Source organism: Equus przewalskii, chromosome 17, assembly GCF_037783145.1.
Source record: "Equus przewalskii isolate Varuska chromosome 17, EquPr2, whole genome shotgun sequence".
NCBI lineage: Eukaryota > Metazoa > Chordata > Mammalia > Perissodactyla > Equidae > Equus > Equus przewalskii.
Window position 1 is genome coordinate 9,153,954 of NC_091847.1, and position 14,972 is coordinate 9,168,925.

Genomic DNA, 14,972 nt, shown 5'->3' on the forward strand with positions numbered 1-14,972 from the left:
ATCATCCTCAAAACTGTCGGAAAAATCAAGAAAACCCATAAAAAACCCATAAAGTTTTTAGGCCCTTGGTATGAGATGGGAAGAATATAATGTCAGCAGTTCCTTTTTAATCCTCCTAAATCATATTTGGTAAAGATTAAGTCCACTACTTAAGTGTTTAGTCAGAGAACGCTAGAATAGCAAGAAACCTTAGAGGTTCGTGTATAGTCTATGCCCCCATTCTGTAGATAAGAAAACCCAGGCCAAACAGGAAGCATGATTTGCCAGGGATGCTCGGCTAGTTTGTGGCAGAACCAGGAGTAGATTCCATCTCCTGACTCCAAGGTTCTGAAAATAGTGTAGAATGTAGAGCTCACGATCCCAAGAGAACTTCCAAAGATCTCACGTACTACAGATTGATGGTGTTCACCTGCTCCACTTTACTTATTCTGCCTTCAACCAGACTCTTCCAGTTATAATAATGAACCTAGGCAATGGTCATCGATGACTGCCAACTTCATAAAAAGGGACAATTGGAAATGATGTGCCTCCTATGGATGTATGATGCACCTTTGCCAAAAAATTCAAACCAGGGGCTGGCCCCATGGCTGAGTGGTTAAGTTCACACACTCTGGCGGCCCGGGGTTTCCCTGGTTCTGATTACAGGTGCGGACATGGCACCGCTCATCAGGCCATGCTGAGGTGGCGCCCCACATAGCACAACCAGAGGCACCTACAACTAGAATATACAACTATGTACTGGGGGTGGGGGGGGCGGGGATTTGGGGAGAAGAGAAAAAAATAAAAAGATTGGCAACAGATGTTAGCTCAGGTGCCAATCTTAAAAAAAATAAAAATTCAAACCTGAATCAGAATAAAGCATACAGCACTATCAAGTATCTAGGGGATAGAAGAACATGCTAGAGACTCCCAGGAACACAAACAGGAAAATCTAGAATGTGGGAAACCTAAAGGACAGATGACTTGGTGTCTTCAATAAATAAATATCAAGGAAAAATGAGATTGAGGGGGCAAATCTATGTAATAAAAGAGACCTAAGAGACAAATGAATCAAATGCAACGTATTGGCATTGTTTGGATCCTGATTTGAACAAATTATAAAAAACTTATGAGAGAGGTACATTAATACCAACCTTACAGAAATAAAAATGATCATAAGGGAACAACTGAATGCTGACAAATTAGATAACTTAGATGAAATAGATAAATTCCTAGAAAGACACAAACTATTGAAACTGACTCAAGAAGAATTAGAAAATCAGAATAGTCCTATAACAAGAGATCAAATTATTAATGAAAGAACAAAACTACCCACAAAGAAAAGGCAAGGCCCAGATGGTTTTGCTGGTGAATTCTGTGAAACATTAAAAAAAGAATAAATGCCAATATTTCACAAACTCTTCCAAAAAGAATAGGAGGGAATACTCCCCAAATCATTCTGTGTGGCTGGCATTATCCTGTTACCAAAAACAAAGAAATTCCAGTAAAATTAGAGACTAATATCCCTTATGAATATAGACGCAAAAGTCTTCAACAACATAATAGCAAATAAAAATTCAGCAACAGATAAAAAGAACTATAACACCATGACTGAGTGGGATTCCTTCCAGGAATGTAAGGTTGGTTCGATATTTGAAAATTAATGTAATACACTATATTAATAGAAGAAAGGACAAAAAGCCACATGACCATCAAAATAGATACAAAAAATGGCTTTGACAAAATCTAAAACTCTTTAATGACAAAATACTCAACAAACTAGGAATAAAAGAGAACAAACTCCATTGGACAAAGGCCATATAGGAAAAGCCCACAGCTAACACCACATTTAAGGGTGAATGACTGAATGCTTTCCCACGAGATCAGGAACAAGACCAGGATGTCCACTCTCATAACTTCTATTCAACATTGTATTGGAGGTTCTAGCTGGGAAAGTCAGGGAAGTAAATGAAATAATAGGGATGCAGATTGGAAAAGAAGAAGCAAAAAAGTCTGTATTTTCAGATGACATGATTTTGTATACAGAAAATGCTAAGGAATCCACTAAAAAACTAACAAATGAGTTCAGTAAGGTTGTAGAATAGCAGATCAACATGCAAAAATTAATTATACTTCTATACACTTGCAATGAACAATGTGAAAATGAAATTAAGAAAACAGTTCCATTTACAATAGCACCAAAAATAAAACATATAGGGATATATTTAACAAATGAAGTGCAGAACTTAGATTATGAAAACTATTAAACATTACTGAAAGTAATTAAAAATGATCTAAACAAATGGAAAGACATTCCATGTTCATAGTCAGAAGACTTTATATTGTTAAGACGGCAACACTCTCCAAACTGATCTAAAGAGTCAATGCAATTCCTATTAAAATTACAATTACCTTTTCTGCAGAAATGGACAAACTGATTGGAAAATTCATATGGAAATTCAAGGAACCCCAAATAGCCAAAACCACCAGAAAACGAAAACAAAGTTGATGAACTCATATTTTCTGATTTCAAAAACTTACTACAAATCTATAGTAGTCAAAACGGTATGGCACTGGTGTAAGAATGCAGATATATATCAGTGGAATAGAATTTGGAGTCAAGAAATAAACCCAAACACTTATAGTCAATTGGTTTTACACAAGGGTGCCAAGACAATTCAATGGAGAAAGAATAGGCTTTCCAAAAAATAGTGGTGGCACAACTGGATAGCTACATGCAAAAGAATGAGTTTGGACCCTTGCCTCATACCATGTACAAAAATTGACTCAGAATGGATCAAAGACCTAAATATAAGAGCCAAAAGTCTAAGACTCTAAGAAGAAAACATTGGATTACATAACAGTTTCTTAGAAAGATACCAGAAACACAGTGACAAAAGAATAAATAGATAAACTGGACAATAAAATTAAAAACTTTTGTGCTTTGACGGGTATCAACAAGAGAGTGAAAAGACAACCCATTGAATAGGAGAAAATATTTTCAAATCATATATCTGATAAGAGACTTAAATCCAGAATATATAAAGAGCTTTTATAAATGAATAATAAAAAAGACAACACAATTACAAAATGAGCAAAGGCTTTGAATAGACATTTCTTTGATGAGATATACAGGATGGCCAATAAGCACATGAAAAGATGCTTGACATCATTAGTCATTAGGGAAATGCAAATCAAAACCACAGTGAAATACCACTACACACCTAACAGAATAGGTATAATAAATAAGACAAATAATAACAAGTGTTGGTGAGGACGTGGAAGAAACTGGAACCGTTATACTCTGCTGGTGGGAATGTAAAATGGCACCTTCACCACGGAAAACATTCTGGCCATTCCTGAAAACGTTAAACATACACTTATCATTTATCATCAGCAATTCCATTCCTAGGTATATGTCCAAGAAAAATAAAAACACATGTCCACACAAAATGTTGTAATAGAGTGTTTACAGCAACACTATTTGCAATAGCCTAAAAGTACTTTGGAAAAACTCAATGTCCATCAACTAATGAATGGATAAATATAAATATGAGGCATTACCAATAGGGGTACTGATAGGGTGTTACCGATACCGACATTGTAGGTGGGAAAGTATGAATTCTTATCTTTTTTTTTTTTGGAGGAAGATTAGCCCTGAGCTAACATCTGCTACCAATCCTCCTCTTTTTTGCTGAGGAAGACTGGCCCTGAGCTAACAGCCATGCCCAAATGCCTGTACTTTATATGTGGGACATCTGCCAAAGCATGGCTTGACAAGTGGTATGTAGGTCTACACCCAGGATCTGCACAAGTGAATCCCAGGCCGATGAAGCAGAATGTGCGAACTTAACCGCTGTGCCACAGGGCTGGCCCTTGAATTCTTAACAAAGTGCATTCTTTTACCTTGAGAAAATGTTTAATGCACTGCTCACTTTAATGGTTAAAGCAGATTGATGAAATAATGAAAAGCAAAAGGATATACTGGAGTACATGAGGAAGCCATTCGGTTTAAAACTAATTCGGCCTGACCTTGTTTTTCCACCAAGGCCTGATGTGGCCTGTTGAGCATGCATTGTACATCTGCTTTAAACGTTTACAATGTCTCAAAGCCAAGAATGATGCCCTCAAAGATGGGGATGCTGCCTCCCCCCATATCAGCATTTCTTTTAGGATAAGCATCTCTTCCCAGAAACTAAGGGTTAATTACAGACCTGCTGTGTTCACCTTGTGACCACTAACCTGCTGTGCCAGCAAAGCATCTCATGACTGTTGTAAAAGAGATATTCCTGTCCCATGTGATGTACATCCTTTGTTGCAAGACCGTGTGTAACACCTCTGTACACCCTGCTTCTGCAGAGTGCTTCCTTCCTTGGAGAAGGAAGCCCCCAGGCTACAGTCCTCAAAGCTGGCTCACAGAATAAACTCATCCCAATTTTGATTTATAGATTATGGATTACTTGCCTGGACAAGATGTACAATCTATGTTTGATGGGCCATAAGTGAGGCTTCTTTAGTTCAAGCTGACTCTGTGTTGAACCAGAATAGCTACCCTGTATGTCCCAATATGTGAAAATCTCGTCAGTACTGAAGACTATTAAATTGTATAGCTTAAATGGGTAAATTGTATGGTATATGAATTATATCTCAATAACTGTGATAGCAAAAGAACTTTGAGACACGGACATTTGAAGATTGACAGGAATTACTTTTTACGTGTGTAGTGATGTTGAGGTTATATTGAAGCTGCGTACCTGAGGGTCACTGTAAATATTCAGTAAGAACAGGATTACCCTTTGACCTTGTTCCCAATAGCATCACAAATGAAAAGAAGTTAACCTTGTTAATTTGCTGTTTTCTTGTTTAACCTGAGGGGTGACTCAAGGGTCACAAGGATTTTTGAGCTTGTTTTGCAGAAGAAAAGAATGCCTTTAAGCAAGTTAGGATCACCAGATAACCAGCCCTCAGCTGCCACTGATGCCCAGAAGTCTGATTGCCCAAGGGCTTATCTGGAGTGAAAGAAACTCAATTTCCTATTTGTTTCTCCAAAACTCCTTCTCTCAAGCCCTTAGCTCTATAAAACCCCCTGCTCTCTTCTTTTGTTAAAGCAGATTTGAGAGAACCTATGTTGCCAGCTTCTTGTTTTGGTGAATTCGAATAAACTTTCTCCATCTCCAAGCACCATAGCTCAGTGATTGGCTTACTGAGCACAGGGCACATGAACCTGAGATCAAGAGGTTCGGTATCTATCTTTGTAAGAAAAGAATCTTATCTCCTAGAAACGCTACAATATTTGTAGATGAAATAGTTAAAAAATTATTCTCTTGGGGCTGGCCCCGTGGCCGAATGGTTGAGTTCGCGCACTCCACTTCAGCGGCCCAGGGTCTCGCCGGTTTGGATCCTGGGTGCCGACACAGCACCGCTCATCAAGCCATGCTGAGATGGCATCCCACATGCCATAACTGGAAGAACTCACAACTAAAAATGTACAACTATGTACACGGGGCTTTGGGGAGGAAAAAAAAATATTTAAACAAAAAATTATCTTGACCCTACCTATCTCTTGAAGAATCACCCCAATTTTCTGCCCCCTTACCCTTACAACCAAATCTTCCTCCAAAGTATCTACTCTTCCTCTCTTGAATTGTGTACCTACCATTCTCTTTTGAACCCATTCCAATCAGGCTTTCATCCTCACCATTACAGTCCATCAGCAATTGACTTGGCTGCTTTTCCTGGTTCCCTCTTATTTCAGTGGCTGCTCTTTCTGTCCACTTTGCTGGTTTCATTACCATCTCAACCCCTAAAGCTAGAGTGCTCTAGGGCTCGGTCCTTGGGTAACTCTTTCAAATTTGTCTACACTTAGAATCTAGATGATCTCATGGTTTTAAATACTCTCTACATGCTGATGTCTCCCAAATTTATATCTCCAGCCTGGAACCTTCTTCTTCTTCTTTTTTTTTGGTGAGGAAGATTGGCCCTGAGCTAACATCTGTTGCCAATCTTCCTCTTTTTCGCTTGAGGAAGATCGTCGCTGAGCTAATATCTGTGCCAGTCTTCCTCTATTTTCTATGTGGGATGCCACCACAGCATGGCTTGATGAGCGGTATGTAGGTCTGCGCCCAGGATCCAAACCCACAAACCCAGGACCGCCAAAGCAGAGTGGGCGAACTTAACCACTACATCATTGGGCTGGCCCCTGGACCCTTCTTCTTATACAACTTACAACTTATAGATATATAAGTGAGACTCATATATCTAACTGCCTTCTTGATATCTCCATGTGTTAATAGGCATTTCAAACTTAACATCTCCAAAATTTAATTTCTTCTCTCTTCCCATCCCCAACCTGCTCCTCCCAGTGTTTCTCATTTCAGTAAGGTACAATTCCATTTTTCAAATTGCTCAGGCCAAAAATCTTGGAGTCTTAGCTCATCTTTTTCGCACACTCTACCAAGTAACTCATCAAACCCTGTGTGTCATCATGTCTGAAAATATGGTGACACTTCACCCCTCCACTGCTTGCACGTTCCCCAGCCACTACCGTCTCACTTGGGAGTACTGCATGGCTTCCTAAGTTGTCCCCGTCTTGCTCCCCTATAATCTGCTGTCAAAACTCCCTACTCCCCTACATTCTATTCTCAAAACAGAAGCTACAGTGATTCTTTCAAAACAGAAGTCAAATCATGTACTTCTCTGCTCAAAACCTTCCAATGGCTTCCCATCTCCCTTAATAAAAGCCAAAGTCCTTACAATGCCCTTTAAGTCCCTACACAATTTGGCATCTTGTTACCTCTGACCTCATTTCCTACTTTTCCCCTCCCATTCTCTGCTTCTGCCACTCCGGCCTCCTTTCTGTTCTTACAATGTAGTAGGCATCCTCTTGCCTCAGAATTTTTGCACTTGCCACTCTGTCTACCTGGAAAGTTCTTCTCCCGGATAAAGGACATTTCTTGCTCCCTCGCCTCCTTCAGATCTTTGCTCAAAGTTTGCTTCTTAGTGCCCCCCTTGTCCTATTTAAACAGAAATCTCTTTCCCTATCCTCAGCACCACTTTCCCTGCACCGCTTCATTTTTTCCCCAGAATACCTATCCTACTTGACAGAGTATGTAATTTATCTATTACTTTATTTTCTATCTCCTCTCCCTGAGAACAGGGACTTTCTCCTGCTTTGCTAAGTGTTTGGCACATAGTTGGTATGCAATATTGTTGAGGGTATGAATGCTCTTTATAATGCACTTATTCTCTCGGCCTCATTGTTTAACCGGCACTAGCTTCACGGGAGTTTGGCGTATATCCCTGAAAGAGATGAAACTGACTGAACAGAAACATCGTCCACTCACTCAGACTGTGGCGTCTATCTTCGTAAGGGAGCCCAAAGCACAGAGTGGGAAGTCTGGAGGTTCAGGTTTCAGCTGCAGCCTTGGTACCAATCAGCCATGGCTGGCAAATCATTTTCCTTTCTGGCCCTCAATCTCCTCATCTGCCAAGTGGAGATCGTTGCTTTGAACGATGTCCCGGGACTTCTGAGAACGTAAAGTGAAAGAGGAAGAGCTGAGTCGGGAACGATGTGCCTCACTAACGTCCGTATCACACACAAGGACGTACTTACCCAGCACTTTATACTTTTTAAAGGCAACGAACAGACCTGAATTCAAACCGCAGGGTTCTGTTAGGGACCTCGGAACGCAGTTTTGCTGTTAAGCCCCTAGGCATACCAGTGATGTGACAGTGAAAGCTCTTGATGTCAGCCTATTCTTTTACGTGTGAACTGTTTTCTTTCAATATCCTTGAACAAACCAGCAAACAGTCAGGGCCACGGATGCCCAGCTCCCATGGGAGTTGTTTCCTAACCACTTCCGTGTATGTGTGGTTGGTGGCGTCCCCTCAGCCCATCTGTAACCCAGAAGCTTGATTTTCTCACAGTAACATGTGGTAACAATTGGCTCACGTTTATTTTGGACTCAGTGACATATCGTTAATTTACACAAAGCAGTAGTACAAGGCCTGGCATATCTTACAGCCTCCATAAGTGCTTTCTATAAATGGAGCATGTATTGACCTTCTAGTCCCAACAGCAGTCCTTCCACCATTTTACTACCCCCAGTTGAGGATCTGAAACAGTATGGATTTCTCTACTTGGTTTCAAAAGCTTCCGCAACGTACGGAAAGCAGAGTTTCAAAGAGATATTTGACCACCCATGTTCATAGCAGCATTACTCACAATAGCCAAAAGGTAGAAGTCACCTAAGTGTCCATCGTGGTATGTACACACAATGGAATATTATTCAGCCTTAAAAAGGAAGGAAATTCTGACACATGCTACAACATGGAAAAACACTGAAGACATTATGCTAAATGAAATACGCCAGTTGCACAAAGACAATTACTATATGATTCCACTCATATGAAGCACCTGAATAGTCAAATTGACAAAAAGTAGAACGGTTGCCAAGAGCTGGCAGAAGTGGGTTAGGAGAAGTTGTTTAATGGCTATAGAATTCCACTTTTGTAAGAGGAAAAGAGTTCCTGAGATGGCTGCACAGCAATGTAAACGTACTTAACTCTACTGAAGTGTACACTTAAAAGTGGTTAAGACGGTAAATTTTATGTTATGTGTATTTTACCACTACTAAAAATTTTTTTAAAATCTCCATCCTATTTATCAAACCTGACTTTCCAGTCCTGTGGTCTGTCTTTTCCCCGCCCCCATTTCAGTTAGACTGCTGTCTTCAGCGAACTCCCAGTGTAACACCCACTCCCTCTCGAGCCTTTGTCCCACGGTGTTTCTTCTCTGCAATGCTCTTTCACCGTTACCATCCATTTCCAAAAAGTTGCTTGTGCTTTCGCCGGAAAGATCGGTTATCTTTTCCAGATCAAACCAGGAGTCACAGCCTCCAGGTCGTCCCTCCTCTTTGAGACCACACTCCTCTCTCTTTCCTGCACCAGAGAAGGGCCTACACCGGCTCTGTGTTTAATGCGGTGGCTGAGTCTCTCCAACTATCTCTTCTACGCGCGAGCATCAGGGGCAGCATCTCAGTTCTCCTCCCGCATCCCGCGCCCAACACACATGCACGCCAGCAGCACGGAGCTCGGCGCACAGAGGCTCCAGGGACAACTCGATGGTCCGCACGTCGAGATGGAGGAAGAGCGGTCTCCCCGAGGCCGCGGATAATCTCACACAAAAGCTTTCCACGGCAAATTCCCGCGAGCGCACGGGCCTGACGCGGCAACTGTGGTCCTTCAGCATCCTTTAAGACGGCCCCGTCACTCGCACCGTTTTCTACCCTCGGAAACCCTTCCCCTCGCAGCATCCGAGAGGAAAGCGAGCGGGAGGACGGAAGCAGCGCTTTTTGTGGAGATCCTCAAGGAAGAAACAGACTCCAGCCGGCCGCCTCGAGGACCTCCGAGGCCTACACGGGCCCGCTCCGCTTGAAAAGGGGCAAAAAATCGTTAAAAATATGTGTTTCCGGCCGAAGCGTCCACTCTTACTCCAGACAGGAAGGGAGAACCGAGGCGAGCCCAAGGACGGGAAGCCGCAGGACACAATTTCCTTCATTCAAATCGCTCGACTGGGGGGGGGGGGGGGGGAGAACCACGAGTAACCCGGAAGTGAAAGTCCGCTGCCTTCAGGTATTAGAGCCCGGACCGAAGGAGTTTCCGGCCAGACTTCTACCCAGGCTTTCCTGGTTCCACCCTAGCTCTCCTCAGCACACTCCCGGCTTTCTGGTGCTCTACTGCCGTGGCGGTTTAGATCCGATCCTCCTTGCCCAGCCTGAGTTTTGCCGCAACTCCCCAGAAGGCCCTTCTGAACCTTGGCCACCCTTGTCTGACATAACCTTTACCCTACGGGTCCCCATCAGGGTCATCTGACGTTTGCCAGGAGGTGAAAGCTCCCGGGATTTGTATGTCCCGAATCGCAGTTCGGCCCGGCCGGCGCCTGCGCGGGGCGTTACCATAGAGAGGGAGCCGCCTCTCTGGTCCCGGTTTACACTCTCTATGGTACAGCCGGCTCGTTGGCGGTAAGGGGAGAAAGGGAGACCGCAGTGCGCAGGCGCTCGCGGCTGCTTTTTTTTTTTTTTTTTTTTTTTTAATCCCCGCACCGAGCGCTTAACCTCATTGGGGTGGAGGAGAAGGCGGCGGCTGTGTGGTCCGCAGCGGCAACAGTAGCGAATGATACGGCTGTAAGTACCGGGTTATGGTGAGGAGATTTAGGCCCCGGGCCCCTGCCCCCTCCCTCGCAAGTGGTGGGCGCGGAGTTTGGGTGGCGGCGACTTGCAGCGCTGTCACCGGCTCTTGGGTGCACTTTGGGGGAGGGGGCGGCCCTTAGGTGGGAGCCGGCTGAGGGGCGGGATGGGAGGGTTGTTTATCCAACCAGTCGGTCGCTGATCCCAGGCTGCTTTGCGGGGGGGGGGAGGGGGCGTGGGGTCAGCCCGGCTTTGTGTCCCCCTCCCTGTTCCTCTCCGAGAGCCCACCCCCGCCCCCTCCGTGACCCGAGGCTCCGGCCGGGTAGGAGACGCCGGCGGAGCCCGAGTGGCGTTTGAAAAGAGCCCGAGATTGCAAGGGGAGGCGTCGAGGGAGCGAAGCCCACGGCAAGTAATCCTGGGCGAGGGCCGGGTGTGGAGAAAGATCCAGAGGGAAGGGGTGCCGGGGAGGCGGGGTGCCGGGGAGGCGGGCGGCCGGGGCTCCGAGCCTGCCAGACAAAAGCGGAGCGAGCGGCGCCGAGCCCAGCCGCCGGCCGGGCGGCCTCGGGGGTCCCCCCGGTCCCTGCGGCCGCAGAGAGCTGCTTTCGGAAGCTGGGAAAGCGGACGAGTGCCGAGTTAAGCCTTGTGCAGCCTCCTCAAGTTGCCTTTGTTGTGCTTTGGTCCTGGCAGAGACGCTCTGACCAGGCTGAGTGTGTGATCTTGCACGTTAGCCTGGGTGGGTACAATGGAGCTAATCGAATTTTGCTTTCCATTTTCTGAGCCGCTCGGATGAGTAGGTGGTTTTCCAGACTCTAACTTACTACATAATGTTTTTGAACAGTTGTGTTTATTTCTAAAGTTGAAAGAAATAGGTGGAACCCAAAAGCATGTTTTGTTGCATCTGGGTGAGTTTCTCTCTCGTGGGGTTCGTTCATTAAATACCGGCGGTTCGGAGAACCTGTGAGCTCTTTAAGCATGTTACTTTAATTTGTAGATGTGGCAGTAAGAGCTTCAGATTTTCTAGTCCTTTGGGAAGCAGTGATGCAGAAGAGTCAGAAGCGAGAAATAGCTGCATGCTGCCGTGTGCCTTGCACCCTATTCGGGTGCCACACTCTCGTATAAATTGTGGCTTTAGAAATTGTTGCTTTTATTATTATTATTACTATTAGTGACATTTACTGAACTCTTGGTATGGGGGATCCGGGACAGTGGGCTCCTTTTGCTCATCCAGAGAGTGGGAGAATAGTAACATTGATGCAGAGACTATGTGGATAGGAAACATAACACCACAGTGTTCCATAGTTACTGAGTATTATTTATTTTTTCCGAGTGCTAAGAAAGATTAAATTTTGGTGAGCTATTTGCGTATTCATTTTTGTCAAATTGTGTAGTTGTACCTTTTTTGGCAATTGTTAGTCGAATCTCAGTTTCTATAGTTCATAGTTTATCAAATAATGTGTAGCACTATTTTAGATTTTTAAAGTTCTTATTTTGATCGAGGAGTTTTCAGCCGTAGCTTTATGTTCTCCCAACTGAGATTAACCAAAGTCGGAAATCCTTTGAAGAGACTGTTGGAGGTGGAGGTGTCAGATGTTGTATTTCCATGTTACAATTTAAGTGGTAAATACAGAATAGACCTTTGCGAACTTTACACCTTAAATTAGTGTTAGAACTGAAAACTCAGATCTCCTGGTGTGTCAGGATTTTGGCCACAGACTCAATTTTGTGTAAGAGAGGCAAGCCTTTCTTATACTAATAGGAAGCAAAAAGCTGAAGGTTGGTGTGTTATGCTTCAGTAACTACTGTGAGAGAATCTCGTAAGTGTAGTTCAGATGTTGGGAACTTGCTTTTAATAGAGCGAGATTCCAGATCCTTAAAATAGTTTGACAAGGATGTTCAGAAGTGATTGGCCGGAAGACCGTTAAGTTTATGGTTCAGATGTGTTATATTTTGTTCATTGGTTTTGGATTTGGATTTTTTACTTCAGTCTTTTGTTAATTTTCTTTTCTTGGGTGGCTCAGTGTCAGGGTTTATAAGTTGGGTGAAATAGTTTCTTGGGCCTGAAACTTAAATTAATTTCTTGTTACTCTTTTTTTTCTTAACAATCTCCTACTTATAAAGTTGTAGCTTTTAGATTATAATGTAATAGTTATTATTTTGTAACACTATTGGTAAATGTTATAACCATTTAAGGGATTATAAGTATTAGGCTCAGAGCTGAGTTATTAAAATGTCAGTTTTGATAACTGCAAGTTTGGTTGTCAAATTAAACAGTAGAAAGGGTAGACAGTAGCAGAAAATAACAAATGTTTAAAAACAAAATCATCTAAAAGATTTCCCAGAAAATAAAAGAAGGATCTATTAGTCTTGAGAAAAAAGCCTAGGCAAAGAAGAGATCATTGATGATAGAGGTTTTGGTTCGTGAAATGTAATTTAAGAAAGTAAACCAACCTTTCTTTACTCAGAGCAAGCAGGGCAACATCCGTAAAGTGTGTGTATTTGACTGAGTGACCGCTGAGGCCTTTTCGTGTCAGCACCTGAGTTTACTAATTGTTTCCAGCCGGGTCTTCATGCCCCCAGGGCCTCCTGCCTCCATGTTTATGCCTAGACCAGGACGGAAATGTGCACAAATGGCGGCATGTCTCCCTTCACACCTTTGTGGACTCCCTCCTGTTTCCTGCCCGGAAGTCTCCTCACTCCTTGCTGATTCTTGTATCCATTGCCTTCCTCCCTGGAAGATTCACTTCTGTGTATTTACTCTTCTCTGGATCCTTAAGGGCCCTGAGAGGTTAGAGAACACTTTGTGGTATCCTCTGTGCCACCTCCTGGGACTTGTGTAACTAGTCGCTGTAGAATGTATCAAGAATTATCAAAGAAGAAACTCAGGGCCCCCGCGGCCGAGTGGTTAAGTTCTCGAGCTCCGCTTCTGCAGCCCAGGGTTTTGCCGGTTTGGATCTTCGGTGCTGACATGGCACGGCTCATGAAGCCATGCTGAGGCGGCGTCCCACATTCCACAACTGGAAGGGCCCACAACTAAAAATACACAGCTATGTGCCCGGGGGCTTTGGTGAGAAAAAGGAAAAATAAAAAAATCTAAAAAAAAAAAAAAGAAGAAACGAATGTATCATAACTTGGACTAATAGAATTTGGGCCTTGGCAGAGCTCTTCGAGGCCCCATAGTCCAACATCCTACCTTTCGTCTACTGTATTCTGCTCATCAGTCTCGAACTGCGGACGTGCTTCTCTGTTACTGGACAGGTCGCTAGAAAGGTGTTTTAGACTGTCCCACCGCTTTTGCCTGTGGATCTTAGTTGTTCCGCCTGAAGCAACATGAATTGTCTGTTTCTTCCCCACGTAATAGCCTTCGCTGCCCGGGACAGTCAGCAGACTTTCTCTAGATTTATCGACTAATAAATTTATTAAACCCTTCCTTTCGTTAGCCGCCAGTTATCAGGAGGGTACAGTTGAAAAGACATACGTGGTCCCTACACTTGAAGGGCTCACAGTCCACTGGGGGAGACAGACAAAATATTACGAATTGATGCGGATTATGCTGGAAGTACGTAAACAGCCCTAGATCTTTTGTCCCCTTGTGGTTTGGTGTGATTTCACCATGCATTCTTTCAGCAGCTCAGTTTTGTTAGTGTCCTTTAAATGCGGTATCTGAAATGAAACGGACTTTGAAATGACCAGGGTATACAGCTATTGTCTTAGTTTAGGAAACTGTATCAGGGATTTTCAAACTTTCTTGTACATTCTGGCTGTGCCACTCACTAGTCCTGTGACTTTGGGCCATGGGCCAGTTAAATCATCTCTTTGTATGTTAATGGTTTCATCTATAAAACCATGTAAAGGGAGGGCGGTGTTTAAATAGTAGTACCTCCTTACAGGGTTGTTGTAGGGATTAAATGAGATAATATTTGTAACGTGCTGAGAATGGTGAGTGGCATTTAGTGAGTGGGTATACGTGGTAGTCCGACCGTGTATTTGTGGTAGGAGTCGATATTAATAACAGTGTCGTAGTAGTAGCAGTGATCATGTCACCAGAATCACTGGGGAGCTTGTCAGAATACAAATGGCCTGGCTTTATTTATTCTCATCTAGCCAGCGGTTTTTGTCAGTGAAGTCTGCGTGGGGTCTGGGCAGCCGCAGTTTTAACAGTTCTCAGATGATTCTTCAAAACCCCAGAGTTTGAGAACCTTGCGGTCTGTGTTCATTTTGTCGGTGATTGCATTTGCTTTTAAAATTGAAAACATTGCCAAGTGATAGATGAATAGATTCTCCTAAGAGATTGGAGCAGCGCAGATAGGGAGAAGCCTGGTCCCAGAGCCCAGGCCCTCGGGGGGCGCGCCCGCTCACCGTCAGTTTGGAACGCATCCCTGCAAAAGCTGTTCCCTGTTGGGTAGTTACATATGGATGAATGTCTTCATAATACTAATAGCCAGATTTAAGGGGAAAAACCCTTGATTTTGAAGGCATTTTTACATTCATAATCTTGTTTGCTCCCTTCAGAGTCCTGTGAGCTAGGTGGGGGAGGTAGCATCATTAGCCTGTCAGTTCCCAGATGAGAAACCAAGACCTGCAGGTGAATCCCAGGATGTGGTAGAACTAGGACAGGACTGGCCTTCTGTCTCTCAGCCTGATGTCTTTTCATGTCAGCTGTCTCTTACTGCTTCGTGTTGTTGGCTTATCTTGAAGTTGTGGTTCATGAAGTCTTCTGATCTTTTTGCCATGTGAATAGCTGCCAAACCAGATTTCTTCCTGTCTTTTAGTGTGTTATACTTGCTTTTTAAAAAATGTAAATTCAAG

General features: G+C 43.6%; 1 protein-coding gene and 1 long non-coding RNA gene across 50 annotated transcripts in view; one reads left to right on the top strand and one right to left on the bottom strand.

Annotated features, from left to right (window-relative positions):
* LOC139076744 (uncharacterized) overlaps positions 1–7,507 on the bottom strand; it is a 32,026-nt gene extending 24,519 nt beyond the window's left edge. Inside the window, exon 1 of the long non-coding RNA XR_011528650.1 lies at positions 7,323–7,507. This is a non-coding gene — a long non-coding RNA (uncharacterized lncRNA). The remainder of the gene's footprint in view (positions 1–7,322) is intronic.
* A 2,138-nt stretch (positions 7,508–9,645) lies between these two features.
* The window catches only part of CLASP1 (cytoplasmic linker associated protein 1), a 258,954-nt gene continuing 253,627 nt past the window's right edge, over positions 9,646–14,972 (top strand). For 43 of the 49 annotated variants that reach the window (XM_070581036.1, XM_070581055.1, XM_070581049.1 and 40 more), the window contains exon 1: positions 10,021–10,163. The gene's annotated coding sequence lies outside the window, so the exon portion shown is untranslated. Of the gene's footprint in view, positions 10,164–10,444; positions 10,900–14,972 lie in introns of those variants that run through there. The other 6 variants (XM_070581037.1, XM_070581043.1, XM_070581063.1 and 3 more) reach the window with 3 other exon arrangements.